This window comes from Pinus tabuliformis, chromosome 4_1 (assembly GCF_031772625.1).
Source record: "Pinus tabuliformis cultivar Carrire ecotype Pingquan chromosome 4_1, CPIR1, whole genome shotgun sequence".
NCBI classification, from domain to species: domain Eukaryota; kingdom Viridiplantae; phylum Streptophyta; class Pinopsida; order Pinales; family Pinaceae; genus Pinus; species Pinus tabuliformis.
This window is the reverse complement of record NC_142303.1, coordinates 660837097-660863427: the sequence shown is the minus strand read 5'-3', so window position 1 is coordinate 660863427 and position 26331 is coordinate 660837097. Positions and strand designations below refer to the sequence as shown.

Here is a 26331-nt window from a genome sequence, read left to right as displayed (position 1 = left end):
GGAGAGAAATGTGCAAGCCGACTTGTACATAGGCTTATGGGCGCATGTATGGTGGTTTTGGGGGTTGGCCAAGGGGCTGCACACCCCTTGTAAACCCACACAAGTAAAGTTAAGAAGTGTATAAGTATGAGAGCTTTGAAGCTCATTCAAACATCATTCATTCACTCACATCTTTGCATAAGACAAGAGGAAGTGCACAGTTAAAGAGGAGGACTTGCGCATATCTCATGCGCATCACCTTAAGGAGGACTGCATGCTTGGTGAAGTCTTGATCAGGTCGAAGGTTGGACAGAGGTGTCCGGGGTGGATTCTATGGTTGGGTTCTTGGTGTAAGACTTGGCAAGGATTCTTGGTAGCTCGGGTGAGCACCGTCCTTTGTGCAAGAGATGCACAAGATGTTGTAAAGGCAGGGTTGCCTCTCTTCGTATTATTTGGTCAAGTGTGAGACTTGGTTCGGCCAAGACACACATGTATTGTAAACTGATATTCTTAATAAAATTGTCGGGCAGACTCACATTACAGGGAGTTGCCCCTCCCCTTTATACTTGTTGCAATTGTTGTTGTTCTTGGTATAATTGCATGATGATAATGAATGAGTATGGGCTTCATTAAGTATAAAGGATAATTACTTTTACTTAGTTGCAAAACACAAGCTAAGTATGTTAATGTGAAAGTAGGCGTAGTCCACGAATGTTAGTATTGGTGAAAAGAAAGCGTTCGGTGGTGCCGCACCTTGCTACAAGCGGTTGGAAGACTACCGGAGGTGTAGGGGCGTGACACGGGTGGTGGCTCTATCTCAGAACCGCGGGAGCTCTGCAGGAGGCGGGCGGTGGCTCTATTTCCTCCTCTTTAGAAATTGTTGCATTCGTTTCTCGTTGGAATCTGACGATGTTTGTGGGTGGCGTCAGTGGCATCTTTATATTGCACTGCTTATTGCGGCTGTCTCTACTGTTTTGGCCTCCTGGTTGATCCCGGGAGGCTGTGCGTGAGCGAGGAGACGCAGGAGGTCGGGCGGCGTACCCATTCCTGGTCCCAAAGGATGGCCCATCATCGGAAGTCTGCTAGACATGAGCATCGGTCTTGCTCACCGCAAACTCCAATATCTGGCTCATCATCATGGCGCCGAAAAGCTTATGGCCTTTAGCTTAGGCTCCACGCCCGCTGTTATTACATCGGATCCTGAAGTGGCCCGGGAGCTGCTCAACTCTCCTCATTTCGCCAACAGACCCCTCAAGCAATCTGCGCAGCAGTTGTTGTTTGGGCGGGCCATTGGCTTTGCACCCAATGGGGACTACTGGAGGCTGCTCAGGAAAATTTCTTCCGCGCATCTTTTCGCTCCGCGCAGAATCGCTGCTCACGAGCCTGGTCGCCAGGCCGATGCTCTCGGAAAGCTTCTTGATATTCAAAAGGAATGTCAGTCCAGCGGTATTGTTAGGGTTCGACGACACCTACAAGGAGCTCCGCTGAACAATATCATGGGCAGCGTGTTTGGAAGGAGGTTCGATATGTCATGTACTTCTTCTAGTGAAGAAGTGAAGGAGGTGCGGGAGATGGTGGATGAGGTTTTCGAGCTGTTGGGAGCGTTCAACTGGGCGGATCATCTACCATGGCTACGACCGCTGGACCCTCTTCGAATCCATGCTCGTTGCACCCGCCTTGTGCCGCGTGTGAGAGATTTCATTAGAAATATCATCGAAGAGCACCGACGTGCAGAGCGGAAGAGCGAAACGGGTGATCAATCCGATTTTGTTGACATTCTGCTGTCGTTGCATGGAGAAGATAAGCTAGATGAGAAGGATATGATCACTGTTCTCTGGGTCCGTACTATTAGTTTTTTCACACTCTCATCTTCTATGTATCTCTGTGTTTTAGTTTAGTTTTTTCACCACACTCTCATCTAATCTATCTCTCCGTATTTTAGTTTAGTTTAGTTTTTTCACACTGAAACTTATGAATGACGTGAGTTTGCTTGCCCTTGCCTTTGGGGGGGGCATTAACTAAGTTTGGTTCTAATTTATGTAATGTTATGTATGCAGGAGATGATTTTTCGTGGCACAGACACGATGGCTCTGCTGACGGAGTGGGCCATGGCAGAACTGGTGCTGAATCCAGATGCCCAGAAGAAAGCTCAGGTAGAGTTGGACGCTGTAGTGGGGCGAGACCGCAGCATGAATGATGCGGATATCCCTAAGCTGCCGTACCTCCAAGCTGTGGTAAAGGAAGCGTTGTGAATGCATCCGTCTGGACCGCTGCTATCATGGGCGCGGCTCTCAACTGAAGATGTCAACATCAACGGAATGTGTGTTCCGGCGGGCACGACGGCCATGGTGATTCGTGAATATGTGGTCGATTACTCACGACCCCAACATTTGGGAATCACCTCATGAGTTCCGTTCGGAGAGGTTTGTGGTGTCGAAAGGCGGGGAAGACGTGGATGTGAGGGGTAATGTAACGCCCTGGCGATTTGGGCAGAGGCGCGCCTTCACCCGACGGGCGACCCGGGTGGGCAACCCGTGGGCGACCCATGCACGACGGGCGGGCGACCCGGGTGGGCGACCCGCGGGCGACCCGTGCACGACGGGCGGGCGCCCCGGGCGCCGCGACCCGTGCACGGCGAGCTATGACAGGTTTGGCGAAAGTGTCATCCGGCGGACGAAAGGCGAGCTGCGGACGAGCTGCAGCAGATTTGGACGCGGGTGCAGCTACCCGAACCGGCGGACAGTTTATGGTTGAGGCTCGGGCGAGCCGAAACGGCGAGGCGACCCAAGGTCGACCCGCGCCCGACGGGCGGGCGACCCATGGGCGACCCACGCCCGATGGGCGGACCACCGAACAGCGACATGGCAGAACGACACGGCATGGGCGCGAGTTGGTTCAAACACGGCGTGGCAAGGTTGGGCGCGTGGATGTGAACGAAGGGAGGGCGACCCGGGCGGGCGCCCCTCCATGCGACGGACGGGCAGAACGCGGCCACAACGGAAGTGCGACAGCAAAACAGCAGTGCGACATATGGCGGACAGGTGCGACGTTCCTACGAGCCGGCTGCGACGTTCTTGGGAGCACTTACGAAAATACTTAAGGAATAATGCGATGGAGTGCAGAGTTTATAAGGGCATAGGGAGGCCTTGCCCTTAGGCAAGGGCCGACCTGCCCATAAGTGAATAAAGGGGCTCCAATGCATGTATTTAGGGGGTCGTCCTAAAGAGCTGACACCCCTCCATGGACGAGTTGAGATGGCTATATATTCAGGGCGCAGATAGCTCATTTGGACATCAAGCACTTCGCTCTCCTCTTGGTGTTCGATCTAGAAACAAAGAGGACGCAGAAGTGCGCATCTCTCATGCGCATAAGTGAATAAGTGCGCAGAACTTTACTGGAAATTGGTTGAGGACGACAGTTCACGGTGAAGGACGATTTGGTGCAAAGTTGATTCGGTGGAGTGTTGGAGGCTCGGGTGAGCTCGCTCATACCGTAGGTAATTGGTATCGAATTGTAAAGACTCTCTTGCCTCATTGTAAAATTCTAAGTGTTGGCCGTGGGGTTGCCCGGCACACTTTTTGTATTATTGAAAAGAAGATTCATAATATACTTGGGCGAACTCATTCGGGAGTTGCCCCTCCCATTATAATTGTGTGTCAATGTTATGTGCTCGGTTTTACATTGCATATTGATTATATTGGTTGCGATCATATGTGAAGTTTTATGCGGTTTACTTGGTTAAAGAAGATTAATTAAGTATATTAATGTGGAAGGCGTAGTCCAAGTGTATGAGTATTACGAAAAAGAAAATACACGTTGGTGCCGCACCCCGCCGGAGAACGGTCGAAAGACTACCGTAGACCTGGGGGCGTGACAGGTGGTATCAGAGCTCGGTCTAGAGCTGGTGAGCAGGGTTGCTCACACACTTGAAGTTGGCAGTTGACAAGGTTCTTGCAGGTGACTTGGGGAAGCCGATGAATGGTCGAAACAAGGTCGCAAAAGAAGATGGCCGCTAACTCTCAAGCCGGGTCTAGCCATACAATGAAGGATCCCGTGAAGGATCCTCATCTTGAGTTCATGGGAAAGGTGATTGAAAGAATGGAGACTTTGGAGTCTTCTTGGAACCAAGATGTGGACTCGCTTACTAAGGAACGAGAAGCCATCTCGAAGGTCAGGGAAGAACTTGAAGAGCTCCGGACACAAAACGATGAGCTCAAGGCACAATGTGAGTACAACGATCTTATGTGTACTCGATTGGAAGGAAGGGTCAAGGAAGTTGAAGAATCAAGATATCAGGGTCTTGCAGAAATCACGAACTTGAGAGGAACTCTTGACAAGGTAAACAAAAGTCTTGATCAAGCCAAGGACGAGATTGCGGTATTGAAGAGAGCCATGAGGTATAATTCAGGTGGAGGAGTATCTCATGTAAAGGTCAAGGAGCCGGAATCTTATGACGGTACGAGGAGTGTGAAAACTCTTGGCAACTTCTTGTGGGACATGGAGCAGTACTTGGAACGGTTGAGTCTACCTGATGGGGAGACACAAGTCAAGGTGGCCGCTCAATTCCTGACAAATGATGCCAAGATGTGGTGGCGAAGGAGGGTGGATCAGATTATCAATGGAAATGCTGATGACATCACTTCGTGGGAAGACATGAAGAAAGCTTTGCAGACCCATTTCAGTCCTCAGGATGAAACATGGGAAGCAAGGACGAAGATCAAGTTCATCAAACAAACCGGGAGCCTACAAGCATATCAGCGAGAGTTTTCAAGTGCAGCTTTGGAACTTCCCGATATGGCGGAAAGAGACAAGGTGTTCAACTTTATTATTGGGTTGAAGCCTTGGGCACGCAATGAGGTGAAGAGGCAGAAAATTAGAACACTTGAGGAAGCTTTTGCTGCGGTTGACAGGTTGGTGGACCACTATGATGAGACTTCTAATGAGAAAAAGAAGTCCGACAAACCGAAAGACAAGAAGAAGGAGGATACTCCGAAATCAGATGATGGTGCAAAGATGAAGAAGCCTTTGAAGTGTTGGTTATGTGAAGGACCACACACGGTGAAGAATTGCCCATCTAAACCAAAGTTGACCGCTGTTACACAACCTGCTGAGGAGGATGACAATGCTTCTGTAGGGATGATGCAGATACTTGGTGCAGCTGCTACTACGGAAGTGGCTTCTAGAAGGGATCCGGAAAGAAACAGGTTGGAGTATGTTCAGATGAAGATTGGTGGGGCCGATGTACTCACTATGGTTGATAGTGGGGCTTCACATAACTTCATGAGTGAAGACACCGCAAGGAGACTTGGGCTGAAATTTGTACCTGTGAAGGCACAAATGAAGACGGTGAATTATCCTCCTATGGCGATCCTTGGTATGGCCGAAAAGGTGGACACCACACTTGGTGGATGGACCGGGAAGGTGGACTTCACCATAGTGCGGATTGATGACTATGAGGCAGTATTGGGGATGGAGTTCATGAAACAGTTTGAAGCTATGGTTGTGCCACATTTGAGGAAACTCTTTATTTATGATGGAAGGGAAGATGTGCCCATTGGTGTTCCAACCATTGGTGTAACAAAACCCGATCATAAGTTAGGAGGAATGCAGATGGAGGACAAGGTAAAGGTAGACAAGCGGTTGTCTACGATGGAGGCAAAGATTGCAGAACAATCTGTGGTCATCCGAGCACTTTCAGATAGCATCTCGGACTTATCGAGAAGGCTAGAGTTGGTGGAGGACGATGATGACGATGATGAGCTATATGTGAGGCCGAACATCCAGAAGGAAGATCGGGAAGCATATCTACAAAGGATGGAGGTTGAGGATCCGGATAGATGGATCGAGCTGATTAGTGAAGGAGAGCCTCCAGGCTCTTCTCGCTCCACATCTTCTTAGATGACATAGAAGATGGGGCTCATTGTTAAGCTGCTCATGGCAGTGAGCCCTCAAACTTGGTTGAGCAGGTATGATGTTCACAACGTGCTGCAGAAAGATGGGGTTCCCATGGACCTGAGCATGGGATCATGGAGTTGAGTGTTGACACATGGCTAGGATGTGTAACACTTGTTATACATGGGCAGTTGGCACATGGAGATGCCTTGGTGGAGACAGGACCTTATATATGTTGCAGAGGTGTTGCATTGTATGAAGGAGTCTTCATCATGGGCGATATTTGTCTTGGTGAGGAATCACTAAGATGTAGTGTTGTCGGGACGATAACGTCTTCAGGTGGAGGAGAGTGTAACGCCCTGGCGATTTGGGCAGAGGCGCGCCTTCACCCGACGAGCGACTCGGGTGGGCAACCCGTGGGCGACCCGTGCACGACGGGCGGGCGACCCGGGTGGGCGACCCGCGGGCGACCCGTGCACGACGGGCGGGTGCCCCGGGCGCCGCGACCCGTGCACGGCGAGCTATGACAGGTTTGGCGAAAGTGTCATCCGGCGGACGAAAGGCGAGCTGCGGACGAACTGCAGCAGATTTGGACGCGGGTGCAGCTACCCGAACCGGCGGACAGTTTATGGTTGAGGCTCGGGCGAGCCGAAACGGCGAGGCGACCCAAGGTCGACCCGCGCCCGACGGGTGGGTGACCCACGCCCGATGGGCGGACCACCGAATAGCGACATGGCAGAACGACACGGCATGGGCGCGAGTTGGTTCAAACACGGCGTGGCAAGGTTGGGCGCGAGTTGGTTCAAACACGGCATGGCAAGGTTGGGCGCGTGGATGTGAACGAAGGGAAGGCGACCCGGGCGGGCGCCCCTCCATGCGACGGACGGGCAGAACGCGGCCACAACGGAAGTGCGACAACAAAACAGCAGTGCGACATATGGCGGACAGGTGCGACGTTCTTACGAGCCGGCTGCGACGTTCTTGGGAGCACTTACGAAAATACTTAAGGAATAATGCGATGGAGTGCAGAGTTTATAAGGGCGTAGGGAGGCCTTGCCCTTAGGCAAGGGCCGACCTGCCCATAAGTAAATAAAGGGGCTCCAACGCATGTATTTAGGGGGTCGGCCTAAAGAGCTGACACCCCTCCATGGACGAGTTGAGATGGCTATATATTCATGGCGCAGATAGCTCATTTGGACATCAAGCACTTCGCTCTCCTCTTGGTGTTCGATCTAGAAACAAAGAGGACGCAGAAGTGCGCATCTCTCATGCGCATAAGTGAATAAGTGCGCAGAACTTTACCGGAAGTTGGTTGAGGACGACAGTTCACGGTGAAGGACGATTTGGTGCAGAGTTGATTCGGTGGAGTTTTGGAGGCTCGGGTGAGCTCGCTCCTACCGTAGGTAATTGGTATCGAATTGTAAAGGCTCTCTTGCCTCATTGTAAAATTCTAAGTGTTGGCCGTGGGGTTGCCCGGCACACTTGTTGTATTATTGAAAAGAAGATTCATAATATACTTGGGCGAACTCGTTCGGGAGTTGCCCCTCCCATTATAATTGTGTGTCAATGTTATGTGCTCGGTTTTACATTGCATATTGATTATATTGGTTGCGATGATATGTGAAGTTTTATGCGGTTTACTTGGTTAAAGAAGATTAATTAAGTATATTAATGTGGAAGGCGTAGTCCAAGTGTATGAGTATTACGAAAAAGAAAATACACGTTGGTGCCGCACCCCGCCGGAGAACGGTCCAAAGACTACCGTAGACCTGGGGGCGTGACAGGTAACGATCTGAGGCTTGCTCCTTTTGGTGCTGGTCGTCGTGTGTGCCCGGGGAAGGCTCTGGGCCTTGCCACTGTTAACCTCTGGGTGGCCAAGTTGCTCCATCATTTTGAATGGCTTCCTCATGCTGAACATCCGGCTGATCTGTTCGAGGGCCTGAAGCTGTCATGCGAAATGGCTCATCCTCTTCATTCTGTTCCCGTCATGCGGGTGCCTTTCGCTTTCATTAAATCCTCTGTCCCTGTCTCTGTCTAGTCAATTACACCTCACCTCATGTTCTGTTTGTCAGTATTACTAGGCTCTGTATTTCGATTGCAAGTGGTACACTCTCTGACCCATGCTTCGTCATAAGAAGAAGAGATTGAGATTGTGTGTTTTTGTGATGGATAGAACAACGATGGTGATTTTGATTTCGAATTATTGTAAGCAGTGTGTGTGTATGCTGCACATTAAGGTTAGGTTATCCGACGTGTGAGCATATTTTGACAATAAAGATGATGAGTTACCACCCATATCAATCTTGTCTGGCCGCTATTACTATGTTAAATAATTTCATACCTTTGTCCGATCCATGCAGAATACTGTTAGCTTATTATTTTCTTTTCGTTTCGTTGGGTGAAAAGGTCCATCCAGATTGTAAAATCTAAGACAAGATCTATAAAATCTAAAACTACAATATAAGCATTGTAGAGGAAAATTATGGTTTAAAACCATGGAAAAATACATACGCTTTGAATACCTTTTCCCAAGAATCATGCAGCAGCACGCATTTCATTTTGAGTCCGTTTTCTCTGCCATATTTCGTTTCGGTGATTGCCTTTATAATCTGTATTGTCTCGTCGGAGGATCTGTTGCAGTTCTTCGTCAACTGTATTGTCTCGTCGGAGGATCTGTTGCAGTTCTTCGTCAATGAAAAAAAGGCAATAAACGAACCAACAGGTACGTGAGACAGCTGGCGAAGCGTATCTCGGGACCTTAAATATGAGAGGTATCAACACTTCTGCCAAGATCGATATGGCGGCGTCCACGGCTTCTTCTTTGACCCACATTCTCAACCGTATGAACACACAGATACGGCAGCATGGTACGCACGAGTCGGCCGGCTGCCAAAATGTTGCCTCAGCCTGTTGCAGCATGGTACGCACGAGTCGGCCGGCTGCTAAAATATTGCCTCATCAGCCCGTTGAAACCCGAAGCAGCTAAAACCAAAGCGGCGCACCATGGTTTGTCGTTTCTCCTTTAAAATAGAGAACAGTGCCGGAAAATAGAAATGTCGATATAAAAAATATAAAGGTTAGTTACTGTGGGTTCCTGTTAATGATTTTTTTGGATCATTAATTTTTTTAATGATTTTGTTTCACCGTTCTGTTTCAATGATATATGAAAGACATCATATGCATGACGTTAGGTATATTACAAAGTTCAAATAGCTTTGTTAACAAATATTTTTGAAAGTAGTTTGAATTTTAAAAATATATTGAATTAATAAAAAAAAATTCTACCCATTTATTAAAACTATTTATCATTATCAAAATAAAAGTGTGATGATAGATTGATGGGATTGATGAAGTCAAAATCCCCATTTAGCAAAACACAATATGATCTAACTATTTCTTTCAACCTAACATCACAGGTTGTAGTAATCTCAAAAGATAATTTAAACAAGTAGAAACTAGTTTTCATTATTTGTTGGGGTTGGCTTTCATGGTTGGATATTCTCATCTCACTCACTGAGAAATCTTAAATATGATTGAAAATCTTTTGGGTTATACAATGAGGGAATATCTTATTAATAAATTTGCATAATAACAAAGTATCTATGATGATATAAATAGTCATTTCTAATTTCAGTTATCTTTTCATTTTCTTTGAGAGGAAGACATCATTGATTATGTAGAGTAGTGTTTTATGTTAGAAATCTACAGTTTCTAAATCTTAATGTGACCCGGTTAAAAGCATTAAAGCATTAAAGTGTTAAAAGCATTAAAGCATTAAAGCACTAAAGCAGTTTCTAATCTAAAGCATTAGATCTTAAGCGTTGAATTGGTATATGATGGACGTACCAGATTAGAGTTAAATAATATATAAAGAATTGGGTCCTCTCTCTCCCACACGAGAGTTGCATTCTTCTCCATCAAGAAGCACATAAAGGAAGTGAGGGCAAGAGGAGAGAAACCGAATTCTGAAGAAGAGGAACAGTCAGGAGTCAGATCAAAGTAGATGGCAGCCATTACATCTTCCGCTGTTAATCAAGGTATGTCATCTCATATAAAGTTCTGTTTGTGAAATATTCAGTATTGATGATCTTGTGGGGGTTTCATGAAATGATCAATCCTTTTGTTGCTGTTAGTATCATCGAGAGCCCTATCGAAATCCACAATCGAACCATGCCAATGGATTCGATCCTCTGACCTCTGATTCTCAAACCCAAATCCTTCCCGCCGGTTCGTTCTTAAAGGTACCCATTAAATGCCAATGTGTCAATGGAATCCGGAAGTCTATGTCCACTGTGTACACTGTCCAACCCATTGATACTCTGCGCGGCATTGCGGATTCGGTGTTTGGGGGCTTGGTCACACCATATCATTGTATGTTCGCTATGTATGTTGGAATGAATAGTATTGCATGCCCTGCAATTTAAAGTTAGATATCGCCGTTGTTTTGAATAATATTGCATGCCCTCAAGTTTAAAGTTAGATATAGAGGACGGTATGTGCAGTCCATCTATCGCTGCAGTCCATCTATCGCGGATTTTGAATTACTGATGAGCCAGTCCAAAACATTGCTTGGCGCGGAGATGTATTAAAGCAAGATTTTCACGCTGGTCAAGGTGAACTGTTTTGGTTTGACGCCTGCTCTTTGCATTTCATAAAACAACTGCAAATCCTCTTCGGCATAACCATTCCTAGCATAAGCTGCAATCCGCGTAGTCCATGACACTACATTTCGTTGCGGAATTTTGTCAAACACATTGCATGCATCGTCTATGCTTCCGCATTTGCAACACATGTTTAAAAGGATGTTGTTGAGACATGAGATCAACGCGTAAGTGTTTGATGGGAAGATTAAGATTTTAGTGTAAATCTTTGTTAAACGAAATAGATTTACATTTTAATGTGTAAATAAAGCTATTAATAAAGTTTCAATGTACCACATAAATAACGTAACACAGCATGTAAAGAAACCCGTGATGTAGCTTTATCACATATACTCTGTGCATATATATTTTTAAGAGGGAAAATATATATTTTGATATTTTATAGAAAATCAATTTACACATTAAGAAGGGTGTGTATATATTTTGATCAATAATCAGAGTTTTTAGGGTCTTTTCGTGCATCATTTATTGTTTTGGCTTTTCACGATTAAAGTTTACTGGTACAAAATAATTGTTTGAAATTTTGGCATAAAAGTAATTGCTCTATGACTGATTGTTTTGCATAAGGTATGTGTTATAAATTATTTATGCACATGAGATTTATGATCACCAAAGTGGTCAAAATCAGAATGATGTTTTGCATAAGGTATGTGTTTATGCACATGAGATTTATGATTTTGTTAATCACCAAAGTGGTCAAAATCAGAATAATCATTTAGTGCATAAGTGACATAATGATTAATGATAGAAATTGCCAGTTATAATAATACCAATTAAAAACTGGCGTCACTAATGATAGAACCTGAGAACTTACCCAAAGGAAAGTCTTGTTCTATAACTAGTTGACATGATGAGGTTTGATAGATATTTTGATTAAATAAATATTGATCATCCAAAGATGTCAGTTCTATTTAATTGAATATATTTATTACCTACTTATGTTTTGGTATTTAATTATGTTAAGTATAAGATAGTATCTACCCAAAGGAGTGCTATATTATACTATTATGTCTACATCTGAATCGCGTTAGTTATGAGCTTATAGTTATTTCATTTTCGATTTGCAGGATGTCTATCTTTCGTATGTTTTGAATCAAATTTAGTTGAAGTTCCTATTAATACATGGTGGCTTGATACTGGTGCTACAACTCATGTTTCCAACAATATGCAGGGATTTCTTACGATCCGAACCATAAATCCAAATGAAGATCGTTTTCTCTTTATGGGAAACGGAATGAAATCTTCAATTGAAGGCATTGGGACTTATCGTCTAATTCTAGAAAGTGGATATGTATTAGACTTATACAGTACCCTTTATGTACCTTCATTATCTAGAAACCTTATTTCCGCAAGTAAATTGGATATTTCTGGTTTTAGATGTGTGATTGGATCTGGTTGTTTTGATTTATATAAGAATACTGATAATGTTGGTTCTGGTATTCTAATTGATGGTTTATATAAATTGAAACTGAATGACACTTATGCGAATTCCTTGTTGAATGTAGTAAATAATGTTGGATGTAAACGTAGCAGGTTGAATGAAGATTCTGCTTTCTTGTGGCATAAACGACTAGGTCATATATCCAAAGAAAGAATGATGAGATTAGTAAGTAATGAAATTTCGTCAAATTTGGACTTTAGTGATCTAGAATTATGTGTGGATTGTATTAAAGGTAAACAAACCAAACATAATAAGAAAGGAGCCACTAGAAGCAGCCAGCTTCTTGAAATAATACACACTGATATTTGCGGACCTATGGACACTCCAGCTTTTAATGGAAAAAAGTATTTCATCACTTTCATTGACGATTTTTCCCGTTATGGTTATGTCTATTTGCTTCATGAAAAATCTCAATCTGTGAATGTCCTTGAGACGTTTGTAAAGGAAGTTGAGAGGCAATTAGATAAAAAGGTGAAAATCATAAGTTCTGATAGAGGTGGTGAATATTATGGTAAATATAATGAGTTAGGCCAGTGTCCAGGTCCATTTGCAAAATTCCTCGAAAGTCATGGCATATGTGCGCAATACACAATGCCAGGTACACCACAGCAAAATGGTGTAGCAGAAAGGCGCAATAGGACGTTAATGGATATGATTAGGAGTATGATGTCAGATTCTACACTACCTAAGAATTTGTGGTCGTATGCTCTCAAAACCGCTAACTATTTGTTGAATAGGGTTCCTAGTAAAGCTGTTCAAAAGACTCCTTTTGAGTTATGGACTAACAGGAAACCTAGCTTAAGACAACAGGAAACCTAGCTTAAGACACCTGCATGTTTGGGGTTGTCCAGCGGAAGCGAGAATTTATAATCCACATGAAAAGAAATTAGATTCTCGAACGATCAGTGGGTATTTTTTAGGTTACCCTGAGAAATCTAAAGGGTATGTGTTTTACTGTCCTAATCATAGTCCAAGAATTGTAGAAACTGGTAATGCAAGATTCATTGAGAATGGTGAAGTCAGTGGGAGTACTAGAAGAGAAATAGTAGAAATAAAGGAAACAAGGGTAAATGTTACATTGCCTAGAATAGTTCCTCCATCTACTATTACTCCAAATGTTGTTCCAGCTGTTGTAGAACAGCATGATGATAATGAACAACATATAAATGAAGAAGTACTTCCTGAAGGAAATGACTTACATAATACTGATATGCATGAACCACAACAAGTAGCATTAAGAAGACCTCAAAGAAATTGTAGGTCAGCTATTTCTGATGATTATGTGGTTTATGTGCAAGAATCAGATTATGATATTGGAATCAATAAGGATCCAGTTTCGTTTTCACATGCTGTAGAAAGTAAAGAGTCAAAGGAATGGATTAATGCCATGAAAGAAGAAATGAAATCCATGCAACATAATGAAGTTTGGGATCTCGTTGAGTTACCACATGGCTGCAAAAGAGTCGGATGCAAATGGGTTTTTAAAACCAAACACGACTCTAGTGGTAATATCGAACGGTATAAAGCTAGACTTGTTGCTAAGGGTTACACTCAGATAGATGGTGTTGATTACAAGGAGACATTTTCTCCTGTTTCGAAAAAGGACTCACTAAGAATAATAATGGCATTAGTAGCTCATTATGATTTGGAGTTGCATCAAATGGATGTGAAAACAGCCTTTCTGAATGGAGATCTTGACGAGGATGTTTATATGGATCAACCTGAGGGTTTTTCTGTAAAAGGTAAAGAACAATTGGTGTGTAAACTTAAGAAGTCAATATATGGGCTTAAACAAGCATCCCGACAATGGTATATTAAGTTCAATACCATTATTACATCTTTTGGTTTTAAGGAAAATACGGTTGATCACTGTATATACCAAAGGATCAGTGGGAGCAAGTTTATTTTTCTGGTCCTTTATGTTGATGGGAACATTGGCAAGTTGCAAAGAAAGTTTTGAGGTACTTACAAGGCACGAAAGATTACATGCTCATGTATAGAAGATCCAATGAATCAGAGGTGATTGGATATAGCGATTCAGATTTTGCTGGATGCATCGATACTAGGAAATCAACTTTTGGTTACCTGTTTATGTTTGCTCAAGGTGCCATATCATGGAAAAGTGCGAAACAGACTATCGTTGCTTCATCCACTATGGAGGCAGAATTTGTGGCATGTTTTGAAGCCACAATTCATGCATTATGGTTGCAGAACTTTATTTCAGGACTTGCGGTTGTCGACACCATTAGCAAGCCGCTGAAAATTTATTGTGATAACTCTGCAGCAGTATTTTTCTCAAAAAACGACAAGTACTCTAAAGGTGCCAAACACATAGATCTGAAGTATCTTGTTGTGAAAGATGAGGTTCAGAAACAAAGAGTGTCAATCATGCACATCAGGACAGAACTTATGATTGCAGACCCTTTGACGAAAGGGTTACAACCAAGACAATTTAAGGAACATGTTCAAAGAATGGGTCTTGGTTGTATTTGTAATAATTGATGTGTGACATTCTGAGCTCTTTTATGTGTTTCTGATATACAATTATGTGTCTCTTGTTTTAATGAAGTAGTACGTATTTTATGTAATTTTAAACAAGAAAGAGTCTTATAAAGATATTATGTTTAATCATTATGATATAAGACATTATGTGGACCATTATGCTGTTTTATATAAATTATGAGTATGAATTGATGGATTGCTGGTATTGTAGTATATGGAAGGGAATGCATTGAATTAATAGTGAAAATCAATTTACACATTAAGAAGGGTGTGTATATATTTTGATCAATAATCAGAGTTTTTAGGGTCTTTTCGTGCATCATTTATTGTTTTGGCTTTGCACGATTAAAGTTTACTGGTACAAAATAATTGTTTGAAATTTGGGCATAAAAGTAATTGCTCTATGACTGATTGTTTTGCATAAGGTATGTGTTTATGCACATGAGATTTATGATTTTGTTAATCACCAAAGTGGTCAAAATCAGAATAATCATTTAGTGCATAAATGACATAATGATTATTGATAGAAATTGCCAGTTATAATAATACCAATTAAAACTGGCGTCACTAATGATAGAACCTGAGAACTTACCCAAAGGAAAGTCTTGTTCTATAACTAGTTGACATGATGAGGTTTGATAGATATTTTGATTAAATAAATATTGATCATCCAAAGATGTCAGTTCTATTTAATTGAATATATTTATTACCTACTTATGTTTTGGTATTTAATTATGTTAAGTATAAGATAGTATCTACCCAAAGGAGTGCTATATTATACTATTATGTCTACATCTGAATCGCGTTAGTTATGAGCTTATAGATATTTCAATTTTTGTTAATCAAGGAGTTACCATGAATACACATGCTTCATTTGTTACATTGTTCACTGGTGTTAATTTTTCTGAATGGAAAGAACAAGTCAATTTCCATTTAGGTATACAGGATCTTGACTTGGCACTCCTTGTGGATAAGCCTGCTGCTCTTACAAGAGATAGTACTGAGGCAGAAAAATCACACCATAAAGCATGGGAACGCAGTAACAGATTGAGCCTTATGTTTATTAAGATGACTGTTGCTAACAACATCAAGTCAACAATTCCACAAACAGATCAGTTCAATAACTGAGTATTTCCTATAATTGCAATTGATCTGTTCTGTGCTTTACTCATGTGATTGAGCCTTCGGGAAATTGTGGGGGTTTCATGAAATGATCACGAAACAAATCCACCGCAAGCAAATTCTGCATAACGTCTGGTTTTGTCCTCCATTAATCGAAGTCTTAAGCATTGGAATCCGCCCTCCCCTTCTCGTGTCGTCTATTCGCCTTAAATTTCAGCCGGTATGGGAGGTTGACTCCTATTGTGGGATCTCAACATCACGCCATGCATGCAGTGGATGGGCATAAATTTTCCTTACCACGCATGATCCACATCTAGCTTTTGTGAGTTGTGCACAGTAAGATCACCAGCGTGATATTATGATTGCTTTCCATAGTTTTGAGATTGGGATTTGAGTTTCCGGAGGGGTGAGGCACTGTTGCTTTTAAGTTCCAGTTGTAAAACAACTATTTCATTGCCCTCATTAACTGCACCCTAGATTTCTCATACTCACCGCCCAATATTATTGTATCGATGAATCAAAGGGGACGAAATCGTGGACGTGCACAACTATATCGATTTCTTTATATTCAACCCTTTTACGGAGTCAGATTGGCTCTCTCCCATGAAATACCAGATTGGCTCTCTCCCACGAGTTTTCATTCAAATGGGCCGTAATATGGGTTTTAATGAATGACCTGCTTTTCGTTATCTTTATTTGCCTATCCATGGTTGGTTAAGTATACATATGATTTATAGCTTTACGCCTGTGCTACAGTAAATCCAGAAATGGTTCTTATTTTAAAGAAAGAAATAGTGCCACATGTATTGGTTCGAAACTTTGAAAAGCCCCACTTTTGACTATTCCTCCCTTTCCATGCATAACCTGCAAAATTTACTATGCTTATTCTTTCTGTTTAAATCGGTGGAGATGCAAGGATTGAACCGATGATGCTCACGGAGAATCCTCTTTATGGCCGAACTTTGTTTGGAAGACCTGTAATTTGGGTATTAGTTTCCAAGGGTCACATTTGCTGGTTGGAAATATGGACCCTAATTACTTATATTCAATATAATTTGGATTGAAGTTTAAAAGGGTTTTTTCGTGCATCATTTACTGTTTTGGCTTTGCACGATTAAAGTTTACTGGTACAAAATAATTGTTTGAAATTTGGGCATAAAAGTAATTGCTCTATGACTGATTGTTTTGCATAAGGTATGTGTTACAAATTATTTATGCACATGAGATTTATGATTTTGTTAATCACCAAAGTGGTCAAAATCAGAATAATCATTTAGTGCATAAGTGACATAATGATTATTGATAGAAATTGCCAGTTATAATAATACCAATTAAGAACTGGCGTCACTAATGATAGAACCTGAGAACTTACCCAAAGGAAAGTCTTGTTCTATAACTAGTTGACATGATGAGGTTTGATAGATATTTTGATTAAATAAATATTGATCATCTAAAGATGTCAGTTCTATTTAATTGAATATATTTATTACCTACTTATGTTTTGGTATTTAATTATGTTAAGTATAAGATAGTATCTACCCAAAGGAGTGCCATTTTATACTATTATGTCTACATCTGAATCACGTTAGTTATGAGCTTATAGTTATTTCATTGTTAATCAAGGAGTTCCCATGAATGCACATGCTTCATCTGTTACATTGTTCACTGGTGTTAATTTTTCTGAATGGAAAGAACAAGTCAATTTCCATTTAGGTATACAGGATCTTGACTTGGCACTCCTTGTGGATAAGCCTGCTGCTCTTACAAGAGATAGTACTGAGGCAGAAAAATCACACCATAAAGCATGGGAACGCAGTAACAGATTGAGCCTTATGTTTATTAAGATGACTGTTGCTAACAACATCAAGTCAACAATTCCACAAACAGAAAGTGCTAAGGAATATATGCAGTCTGTGGAAGAGCGTTTTCGTTCAGCTGATAAGTCACTCGCTGGTACTCTTATGGCAGAACTCACGACCATGAAGTTTGATGGGTTGTGAACTATGCAAAAGCACATTATAGAGATGACTAATATTGCAGCAAGGTTAAACTCCCTAGGACTTACAGTAGAGGATTCCTTTCTTGTCCAGTTCATCCTGAACTCGCTACCTTCTGAATATGGACCTTTTCAGATTAACTATAACACTATAAAGGATAAGTGGAATGTTAATGAATTGGCTAGTAGACTTGTTCAGGAAGAAGGACGTTTGAAAAATCAAGTGAATCACTCAATAAGTTTTGTGAGTAATAAAGCTGGTAAAGAAAAGAAAGGAAAATCAAGTCATTTCAAGAAGGAAAAGGCACCTGCTAAGAATGGGCAGGATGAGGAAAAGAAGGAACTAAAGGGTGTTCAATGTCGTGTCTGTAAAAAGAGACTTATCGTCTAATTCTAGAAAGTGGATATGTATTAAACTTATACAGTACCCTTTATGTACCTTCATTATCTAGAAACCTTATTTCCGCAAGTAAATTGGATATTTCTGGTTTTAGATGTATGAATGGATCTGGTTGTTTTGATTTATATAAGAATGCTGATAATGTTGGTTCTGGTATTCTAATTGATGGTTTATATAAATTGAAACTGAATGACACTTATGCGAATTCCTTGTTGAATGTAGTAAATAATGTTGGATGAAAACGTAGCATGTTGAATGAAAATTCTGCTTTCTTGTGGCATAAACGACTAGGTCATATATCCAAAGAAAGAATGATGAGATTAGTAAGTAATGAAATTTTGTCAAATTTGGACTTTAGTGATCTAGAATTATGTGTGGATTGTATTAAAGGTAAACAAACCAAACATAATAACATAATAAGAAAGGAGCCACTAGAAGCAGCCAGCTTCTTGAACTAATACACACTGATATTTGCGGACCTATGGACACTCCAGCCTTTAATGGAGAAAAGTATTTCATCACTTTTATTGACGATTTTCCCGTTATGGTTATGTCTATTTGCTTCATGAAAAATCTCAATTTGTGAATGTCCTTGAGACGTTTGTAAATGAAGTCGAGAGGCAATTAGAAACTGGTAATGCAAGATTCATTGAGAATGGTGAAGTCAGTGGGAGTACTAGAAGAGAAATAGTAGAAATAAAGAAACAAGGGTAAATGTTACATTACCTAGAATAGTTCCTCCATCTACTATTACTCCAAATGTTGTTCCAGCTGTTGTATAACAGCATGATGATAATGAACAACATATAAATGAAGAAGTACTTCCTGAAGGAAATGACTTACATAATGCTGATATGCATGAACCACAACAAGTAGCATTAAGAAGACCTCAAAGAAATCGTAGGTCAGCTATTTCTAATGATTATGTGGTTTATATGCAAGAATCAGATTATGATATTGGAATCAATAAGGATCCAGTTTCGTTTTCACATGCTGTAAAAAGTAAAGAGTCAAAGCAATGGATTAATGCCATGAAAGAAGAACTGAAATCCATGCAACAGAATGAAGTTTGGGATCTCGTTGAGTTTCCACATGGCTGTAAAAGAGTCGGAAGCAAATGGGTTTTTAAAACCAAACACGACTCTAGTGGTAATATCGAACGGTATAAAGCTAGACTAGTTGCTAAGGGTTACACTCAGAAAGATGGTGTTGATTACAAGGAGACATTTTCTCCTGTTTCGAAAAAGGACTCACTAAGAATAATAATGACATTAGTAGCTCATTATGATTTGGAGTTGCATCAAATGGATGTGAAAACAGCTTTTCTGAATGGAGATTTTGATGAGGATGTTTATATGGATCAACCTGAGGGTTTTTCTGTAGAAAGTAAAGAACAATTGGTGTGTAAACTTAAGAAGTCAATATATGGGCTTAAACAAGCATCCCGGCAGTGGTATATTAAGTTCAATACCATTATTACATCTTTTGGTTTTAAGGAAAATACGGTTGATCACTGTATATACCGAAAGATCAGTGGGAGCAAGTTTATTTATCTGGTCCTTTATGTTGATGACGTCTTGCTTGCTGCAAATAATTTAAGTATATTGCATGAGACTAAGGAATTTCTCTCAACGAAAGATTACATGCTCATCCAATGAATCAGAAGTGATTGGATATAGCGATTCAGATTTTGCTGGATGCATCGATACTAGAAAATCGACTTTTGGTTACCTGTTTATGTTTTCTCAGGGTGCCATATCATGGAAAAGTGCAAAACAGACTATCGTTGCTTCATCCACTATGGAGGCAGAATTTGTGGCATGTTTTGAAGCCACAATTCATGCATCATGGTTGCGGAACTTTATTTCAGGACTTGTGGTTGTCGACACCATTAGCAAGCCGCTAAAAATTTATTGTGATAACTCTGCAGCAGTATTTTTCTCAAAGAACGACAAGTACTCTAAAGGTGCCAAACATATAGAACTGAAGTATCTTGTTGTGAAAGATGAGGTTCAGACACAAAGAATGTCAATCATGCACATCAGGACAGAACTTATGATTACAAACCCTTTGACGAAAGGGTTACAACCAAGACAATTTAAGGAACATGTTCAAAGAATGGGTCTTGGTTGTATTAATAATAATTGATGTGTGACATTCTGAGCTCTTTTATGTGTTTCTGATATACAATCATGTGTTTCTTGTTTTAATGTAGTAATACGTATTTTATGTAATTTTAAACAAGAAAGAGTCTTATAAAGATATTATGTTTAATCATTATGATATAAGACATTATGTGGACCATTATGCTGTTTTATATAAATTATGAGTATGAATTGATGGATTGCTGGTATTGTAGTATATGGAAGGGAATGCATTGAATTAATAGTGCACAACCGCCATAACTCTCAGCAATTTATCATAGTATGATGTTCAACACTTAACATTATGAATAATCGGGTCAAGTGGGAGAATGTTAGAAATCTGCAGTTTCTAAATCTTAATGTGACCCGGTTAAAAGCATTAAAGCATTAAAGTGTTAAAAGCATTAAAGCATTAAAGCACTAAAGCAGTTTCTAATCTAAAGCATTAGATCTTAAGCGTTGAATTGGTATGTGATGGACGTACCAGATTAGAGTTAAATAATATATAAAGAATTGGGTCCTCTCTCTCCCACACGAGAGTTGCATTCTTCTCCATCAAGAAGCACATAAAGGAAGTGAGGGCAAGAGGAGAGAAACCGAATTCTGAAGAAGAGGAACAGTCAGGAGTCAGATCAAAGTAGATGGTAGCCATTACATCTTCCGCTGTTAATCAAGGTATGTCATCTCATATAAAGTTCTGTTTGTGAAATATTCAGTATTGATGATCTTTGGGCTGTTAGCTGTTAATGCAAAATTTTACATTTTAGGTATATCTCCTTCTCAATTTTTCCCAAAATCCACTATGAATTTGTTAGACTTATAAGTTTTAGTGTTATCCCTCCACAATCACATTGCCTTTGGGTTTTTCAAGGTGCTAAATTAATCTATGAATTCAAAAATATATTTTAAACAACAAGAAATCAAGATTTCACCAAAAATTGTTCTCTCTAATTCCCAGCCAAAAAAATACAAAAGTAAGATTATTAAATAATGTTTTTTTTTGTAGATAGTAATTAATGTTACAATATCAACGAACTTGCAACATCATGTTAATTTTTTCCTAATCAATAGTTTGTAAATAATATTTAATATTACGATACTAAAGGATTTACAACATTTTATATCAATAGCCAATATATTTATCAATATCACAAGATCAAGTCCACATTGTCTTGGTTAGACGCGCGTCTTGGATAGATGGTGATGGGGTGCTCTGTTAAAGCACTCCTTGGTGTGAAGTCGCGGATACAATTCTCCGCCCCTATAGGGGTGATATATTGGACATGATGAAGATGTAGTCCTCCCAAGCCTACAAAAAAATATATATCACAAGATCAACATTTAAAAAAACTAATATTACTAATAAAATCATTTAAAAAAAATAATATTACCAACAAAATCATAATATACTGGATTGGAATTGGCCATCAGAAGCTCATAAAATATTAAAATATTCAAAATCTAATGAAAATATATTTATTTATATACACCAATAATTTATGTATATTAAGACTATGCCACCTATAAATTTTGAAACACATGAAATTAGATTCTAGTCAACAATGGAGTTTTAAATAACCTCATGTCTAAAAAGTAACGAATGTAATCTAAACAGTAAATTCTGAGATTCTTAAAGATAACTCAAGTTTAAAAGTAATGAATCTAAGATTCTTAGAGATAACTTTGGGCCAAACTATGCACTATTTTGAATTCTTAAAAGTAACGAAATTAAATTTGAGGTTTTTAGAGATAACTTTGGGCCAAACTATGCACTATTTTGACGTCTTAAAAGTAACCAAACCAAATTTGAGATTCTTAGAGATAACTTTGGGCCATATGCACTATTGTGAAGTCTTGCTCATTAGAATGGCTCAAACTGTAATCTGAGTAAATTTGAGATTCTTAGAGATAACTTTGGGCCAAACTATGCACTATTTTGAATTCTTGCTCATTAGAATGGCTCAGCCAACTCCAAGAGTCCGAATTTTCTCTCGTTGAATGTTGTCAAACATTGCTGTGATTCAATGATTTAAATTATTTTGAACCATGCCCCCCAAATTTTCTCTCGTTGAATGTTGTCAAACATTGCTACGATTCAATGATTTAAATTATTTGGAACAATGGGGGCAGCTTATTCTATTGCTAGGTTCCAATATTAGAAGTGCACAATTCCTAGCTTGAGGAGGGCTGGAGGAACCGGAACCGATTCTTAAATTCTTACTTTATATATATTAAAATGCTAAAAAGTAAAAGGTTCTTAAGTAGGTTGAAGGTTGAAAACATTGTTATTTCTATTTTCTTTATATGATTTCTTATAAATTTGTCTTGAAAAAAGGGTCAAATTTAACCATGGAGATGTTATTTGGACTTTAAAAATTAAAAAAATTTATATATAAAAGAAAGTAAATGTCAACATTAAATTAGAAGTTAAATATAACTTCTAAAATGGAGGAGGCCAACTAGACGATATGACTAAGTTGAAGGTGGTCGACTTGACATCAAGATTCAGGTTTACTTTTTTGGTTTTGTTTCTTTTCTTTTTCTTTAGTTAATTAGTGACTCAGATGGCCTATTAGCACTGATCAAATCATGGTTGAATGGTTGATTCAATTGGATGACTGGGTATATATTTTTTTTAATAGTGAGTTTTATCGTAATTAGGTGGTTTAAACTGAAAAAACTAATTTGAGCCATATTTGGATGAAATTGGTCTAAACTAATGGCTGACTCGATTGAGTCATATCAACTCAATCATTGCACAAATTATTAGTTGAAATTGAGATTTGAAAATAAAACGTTTGTATATACAAATTGGACCCAAAAAAAACTCAAAACTCAAGAAAGGGCAATGACTTGGTCAACCATAGGTGTGATTTAGCAACCATTACTTTTTTTTTTAATGAATCAACAACCTTTGCAATATATGTGTTCTCTGATTAATATTTTAGCATGTTTTGTTAAAGACGCAATTGTTAATTGCACTTAATCACCCCAAACACGATTGAGACAGAAGGCAAATCGAGTATGCATCGTGGAAGTTTATTGCTCATCCTTGATGAAGTAGCTATTCTATATGGGTCAAATTTATAAAAACGCTCATGTTAAATCCTTCTATAGTTCCAAGACCTCCCTCAGAATGCCCATATATAACTCTTTCTCTAGTATTATTTATGATAACACTATTGGTCTCTTTGTGTCCTAATTTCTTCCTTCTTTCAACAATATTCTTTTTGAAGTAAGACCATTTTGTAAAATAGGGTAGGTGAGTCGTTTCTTTTGGCATTCATGGATAAGATGCTTACCTATTTTTTTTTTTTATATATAGTGTGTATTCTTTCATAACTGAATCTCTCAGGTTTATTTAATTTTGACACATCATTATCGCGCGTATGATACTTTATGTGGTGTAGTTTGAAAAAAAGAAGACCTCTAAAGGTTTTGCAATTTGTTTAAAAGAAAGGGATTTTAATGCCTTGGAACACTAGATGTTGAGAATGCATTTGTATTATGTAGTGCTCCAACTCGTGGCTTAAGGAAAGTTTGTTAAAATATTTCAGAAGTAAGCTTCTTTATGTAGAAATTTATATAAACCAAATATCATATTAAATGCAGGGAATAGCCGTGCACACGCCCAATAACAAGAATTTCATAAGCTTAACTTTTATTTCAAAGTTTATATACAAATATTATAAGATAATATAATATAATAATAAAAAATGGAAACATCATTTTGATGTTTAGTGAGAAAGAAGCAGAATGATTCTACTGCCAATATCCTTTACTAATGGTCTTTAACATTGGTGGCTTTATTTCATATCTTCATGTTTTTGGATAGAGAAGAACACATTCTCTTAACCATAGACATTTTGAACCTTGCAAACCAATGGAAAATGGATAGCAAAAGAAAAAGGATAATATTCTTGCACTTCGTGACATTTGGAGAGTTATTTCCATATGGGTTGCACCACAAAAGGTGTCAATAATCTTCTTGATTGAGAATCATACCGTCGACCTGATTACAGAAGAAGAAAATGAGAATATCATCAACAAAAAGTAAATGAGCGAGGTAACCATTCTTACTAACCAAGACTCCATGGAAATTATTTGATCGCTTTGCATTAGAGATAGCGGGATTGAGCCCTTTAGCAATAAGTGAAAATAAGTAAGAAAATAGTGGGAAACCTTGGTGTAGTAAGCTTGAGGAAATTTGAGCCTGGACCATTGATTGATGTTAGCCACATAATCTGTCAAGGTTCTGATGGAGAGTTAATTTATGTCCAAGAAACTTGGAAACTCAATCCAATGGTTTCATTGTTGTATTTATATGTACAATTTATATCATTCTTAATACAATTGAATTCATTTTCTAACATCGTGATTCCAAAAATGGTATTAGAGCAGTGGTTTATATGCCCCATTAAATCACTTGAGCCACTAGTTTTGTGGCCTTTCTTTCTATTATGTTGAATAGATTGAGCCACTAGTTTCATGGGCTTCATGGGAGCTCTGCTTTCCCCCAGTGCATACTTTTTCCCTATTATAGTTTTGCTTCCACTATGCAAAGTTTGATTATGGAGACTTACTGTGAGAAACTTGGTTCACTTTCTCACCAGTGTCAGAGTGTTTTGCAGAACATTCCTTATTGAAGAGCCATTTTGTGCAAAGAATCTATGTTGCCATTTTGTGTTTGACGAGGAGGAGTTTTTTCACATTTGCTAGTTCTGTATTCTGAATGAAGGAGAGATGTTGTGCCGTGTTGAAGTGGACCTGCGCAAGGTGCCAAATTGTTGGACGTGTTGAGGAGACATTTTTTATGCAGAGTTGTTTTGCGTTGTCAAGGCCTCTGCTCTCCCCAACGAACGTAAGGAGAATAACAAATCTTCCTCTTTCCTGGTAAGTTGTTTCAAACTCATTCCATTGTGTGGCATCACATGAGCTCCATCCTAAAATAGGAAAGAGCACCTACATTTACACCAAGAATAGCTCTAATTACCCTTGTGTCTTGATTGACACAAAATCCTCTTTCCACCATGATTGACTAGGCTTTCAGATCAAGTTGTTTGAAGTCATTACCGCTAGGTTCATTTTTGTGTGCTTTGTCATCCTTTACAAGGTTATGATGTAAATCATTATAAATCAAAAGGGTCTTATTCACTAGTTTTTTTTCTACTACAATAGATGCATCGCCATCAGTAGCATGAAAAACTAGTGCACCTTTGGCACTCCTACTGGACCTAGATTATAATCCCCTCTTCCAATTTGGCCCATTTGATTCAGTGGTATCTGCGACACCCGATTCATTTTTCAGAGTTGTGTGGAGAAGACGAATTTTCATTTCAAAGAGTTTTATTCAAATATTTTTAAGGTTTCAAATGTCAATATAGATTTGATTGCGGTGAATTTATGAATCTTGTTGTTTCTAGCTATACATGGGAAATATATACAACTCTAAATTAATAAAATGATGTGAAGATGCTTGTTTTCAATAGAGCACATCAATGCTGGAACTCTAGTGTAGTTAGTTGTTGTTTTTGTATATTTAGTTGTCTTATGTTGTTGTTTTTAGAGGAGGAGTTGGATACAGAGTCCATCTGAGAGGAGAAGCAAGAGTGCATAACTTGCAAATGGATGAGATAAAGATTGTGTGACTGTTGGCATTGTAGAATGGTGATTGTTGTCATAAACAAGTAGAGTATGAAGGTTGGTTGGATTCCATAATGATGGTCAAAATCCATATCATGGACACAAGGCTTGTAGGTTTTCTCTTGGAGTGGTAAGAGATGTTTGTTTCTCTGATAATAAAGTTGAATATTGAAGGTTGTTAGTGTGGATAGTATGATGAAAATGAAAAATTTGTTGTTAGTTATGCAAAGAATGTTACTTTTGTTTTCATATTTACATGAAGAAGGAAAATTTCCCAATGTTCGTAAAATATGATTAAAGTGGTTTTCTACTAAGATATATAAAAGAGGATTTTTTGGTTGGAAAATTTAACCATACAAATTTAGTGTTTGAGAGAGTTAATTTGATATTACTTCTATGAACAACATTTTTGTGTAGAACTGATTGAAAGAATGAAGGTGTTACAAAGGAGTGGGTGAGTTTTTTTTTTGGGTAAATTATGGCATTTGATGGAGAAAAGTTATGTATGTGTCAAAGGAAATGGTGCCCTATTTTGAAGGCTTGAACATTGG

The 26331-nt window shown here is 39.4% G+C and overlaps 1 pseudogene; it reads left to right on the top strand.

The window, feature by feature from the left end:
• The first annotated feature begins 1067 nt into the window (after positions 1-1067).
• LOC149177824 (cytochrome P450 78A4 pseudogene) lies at positions 1068-2231 on the top strand (annotated as a pseudogene).
• The last annotated feature ends 24100 nt before the right edge of the window (positions 2232-26331 follow it).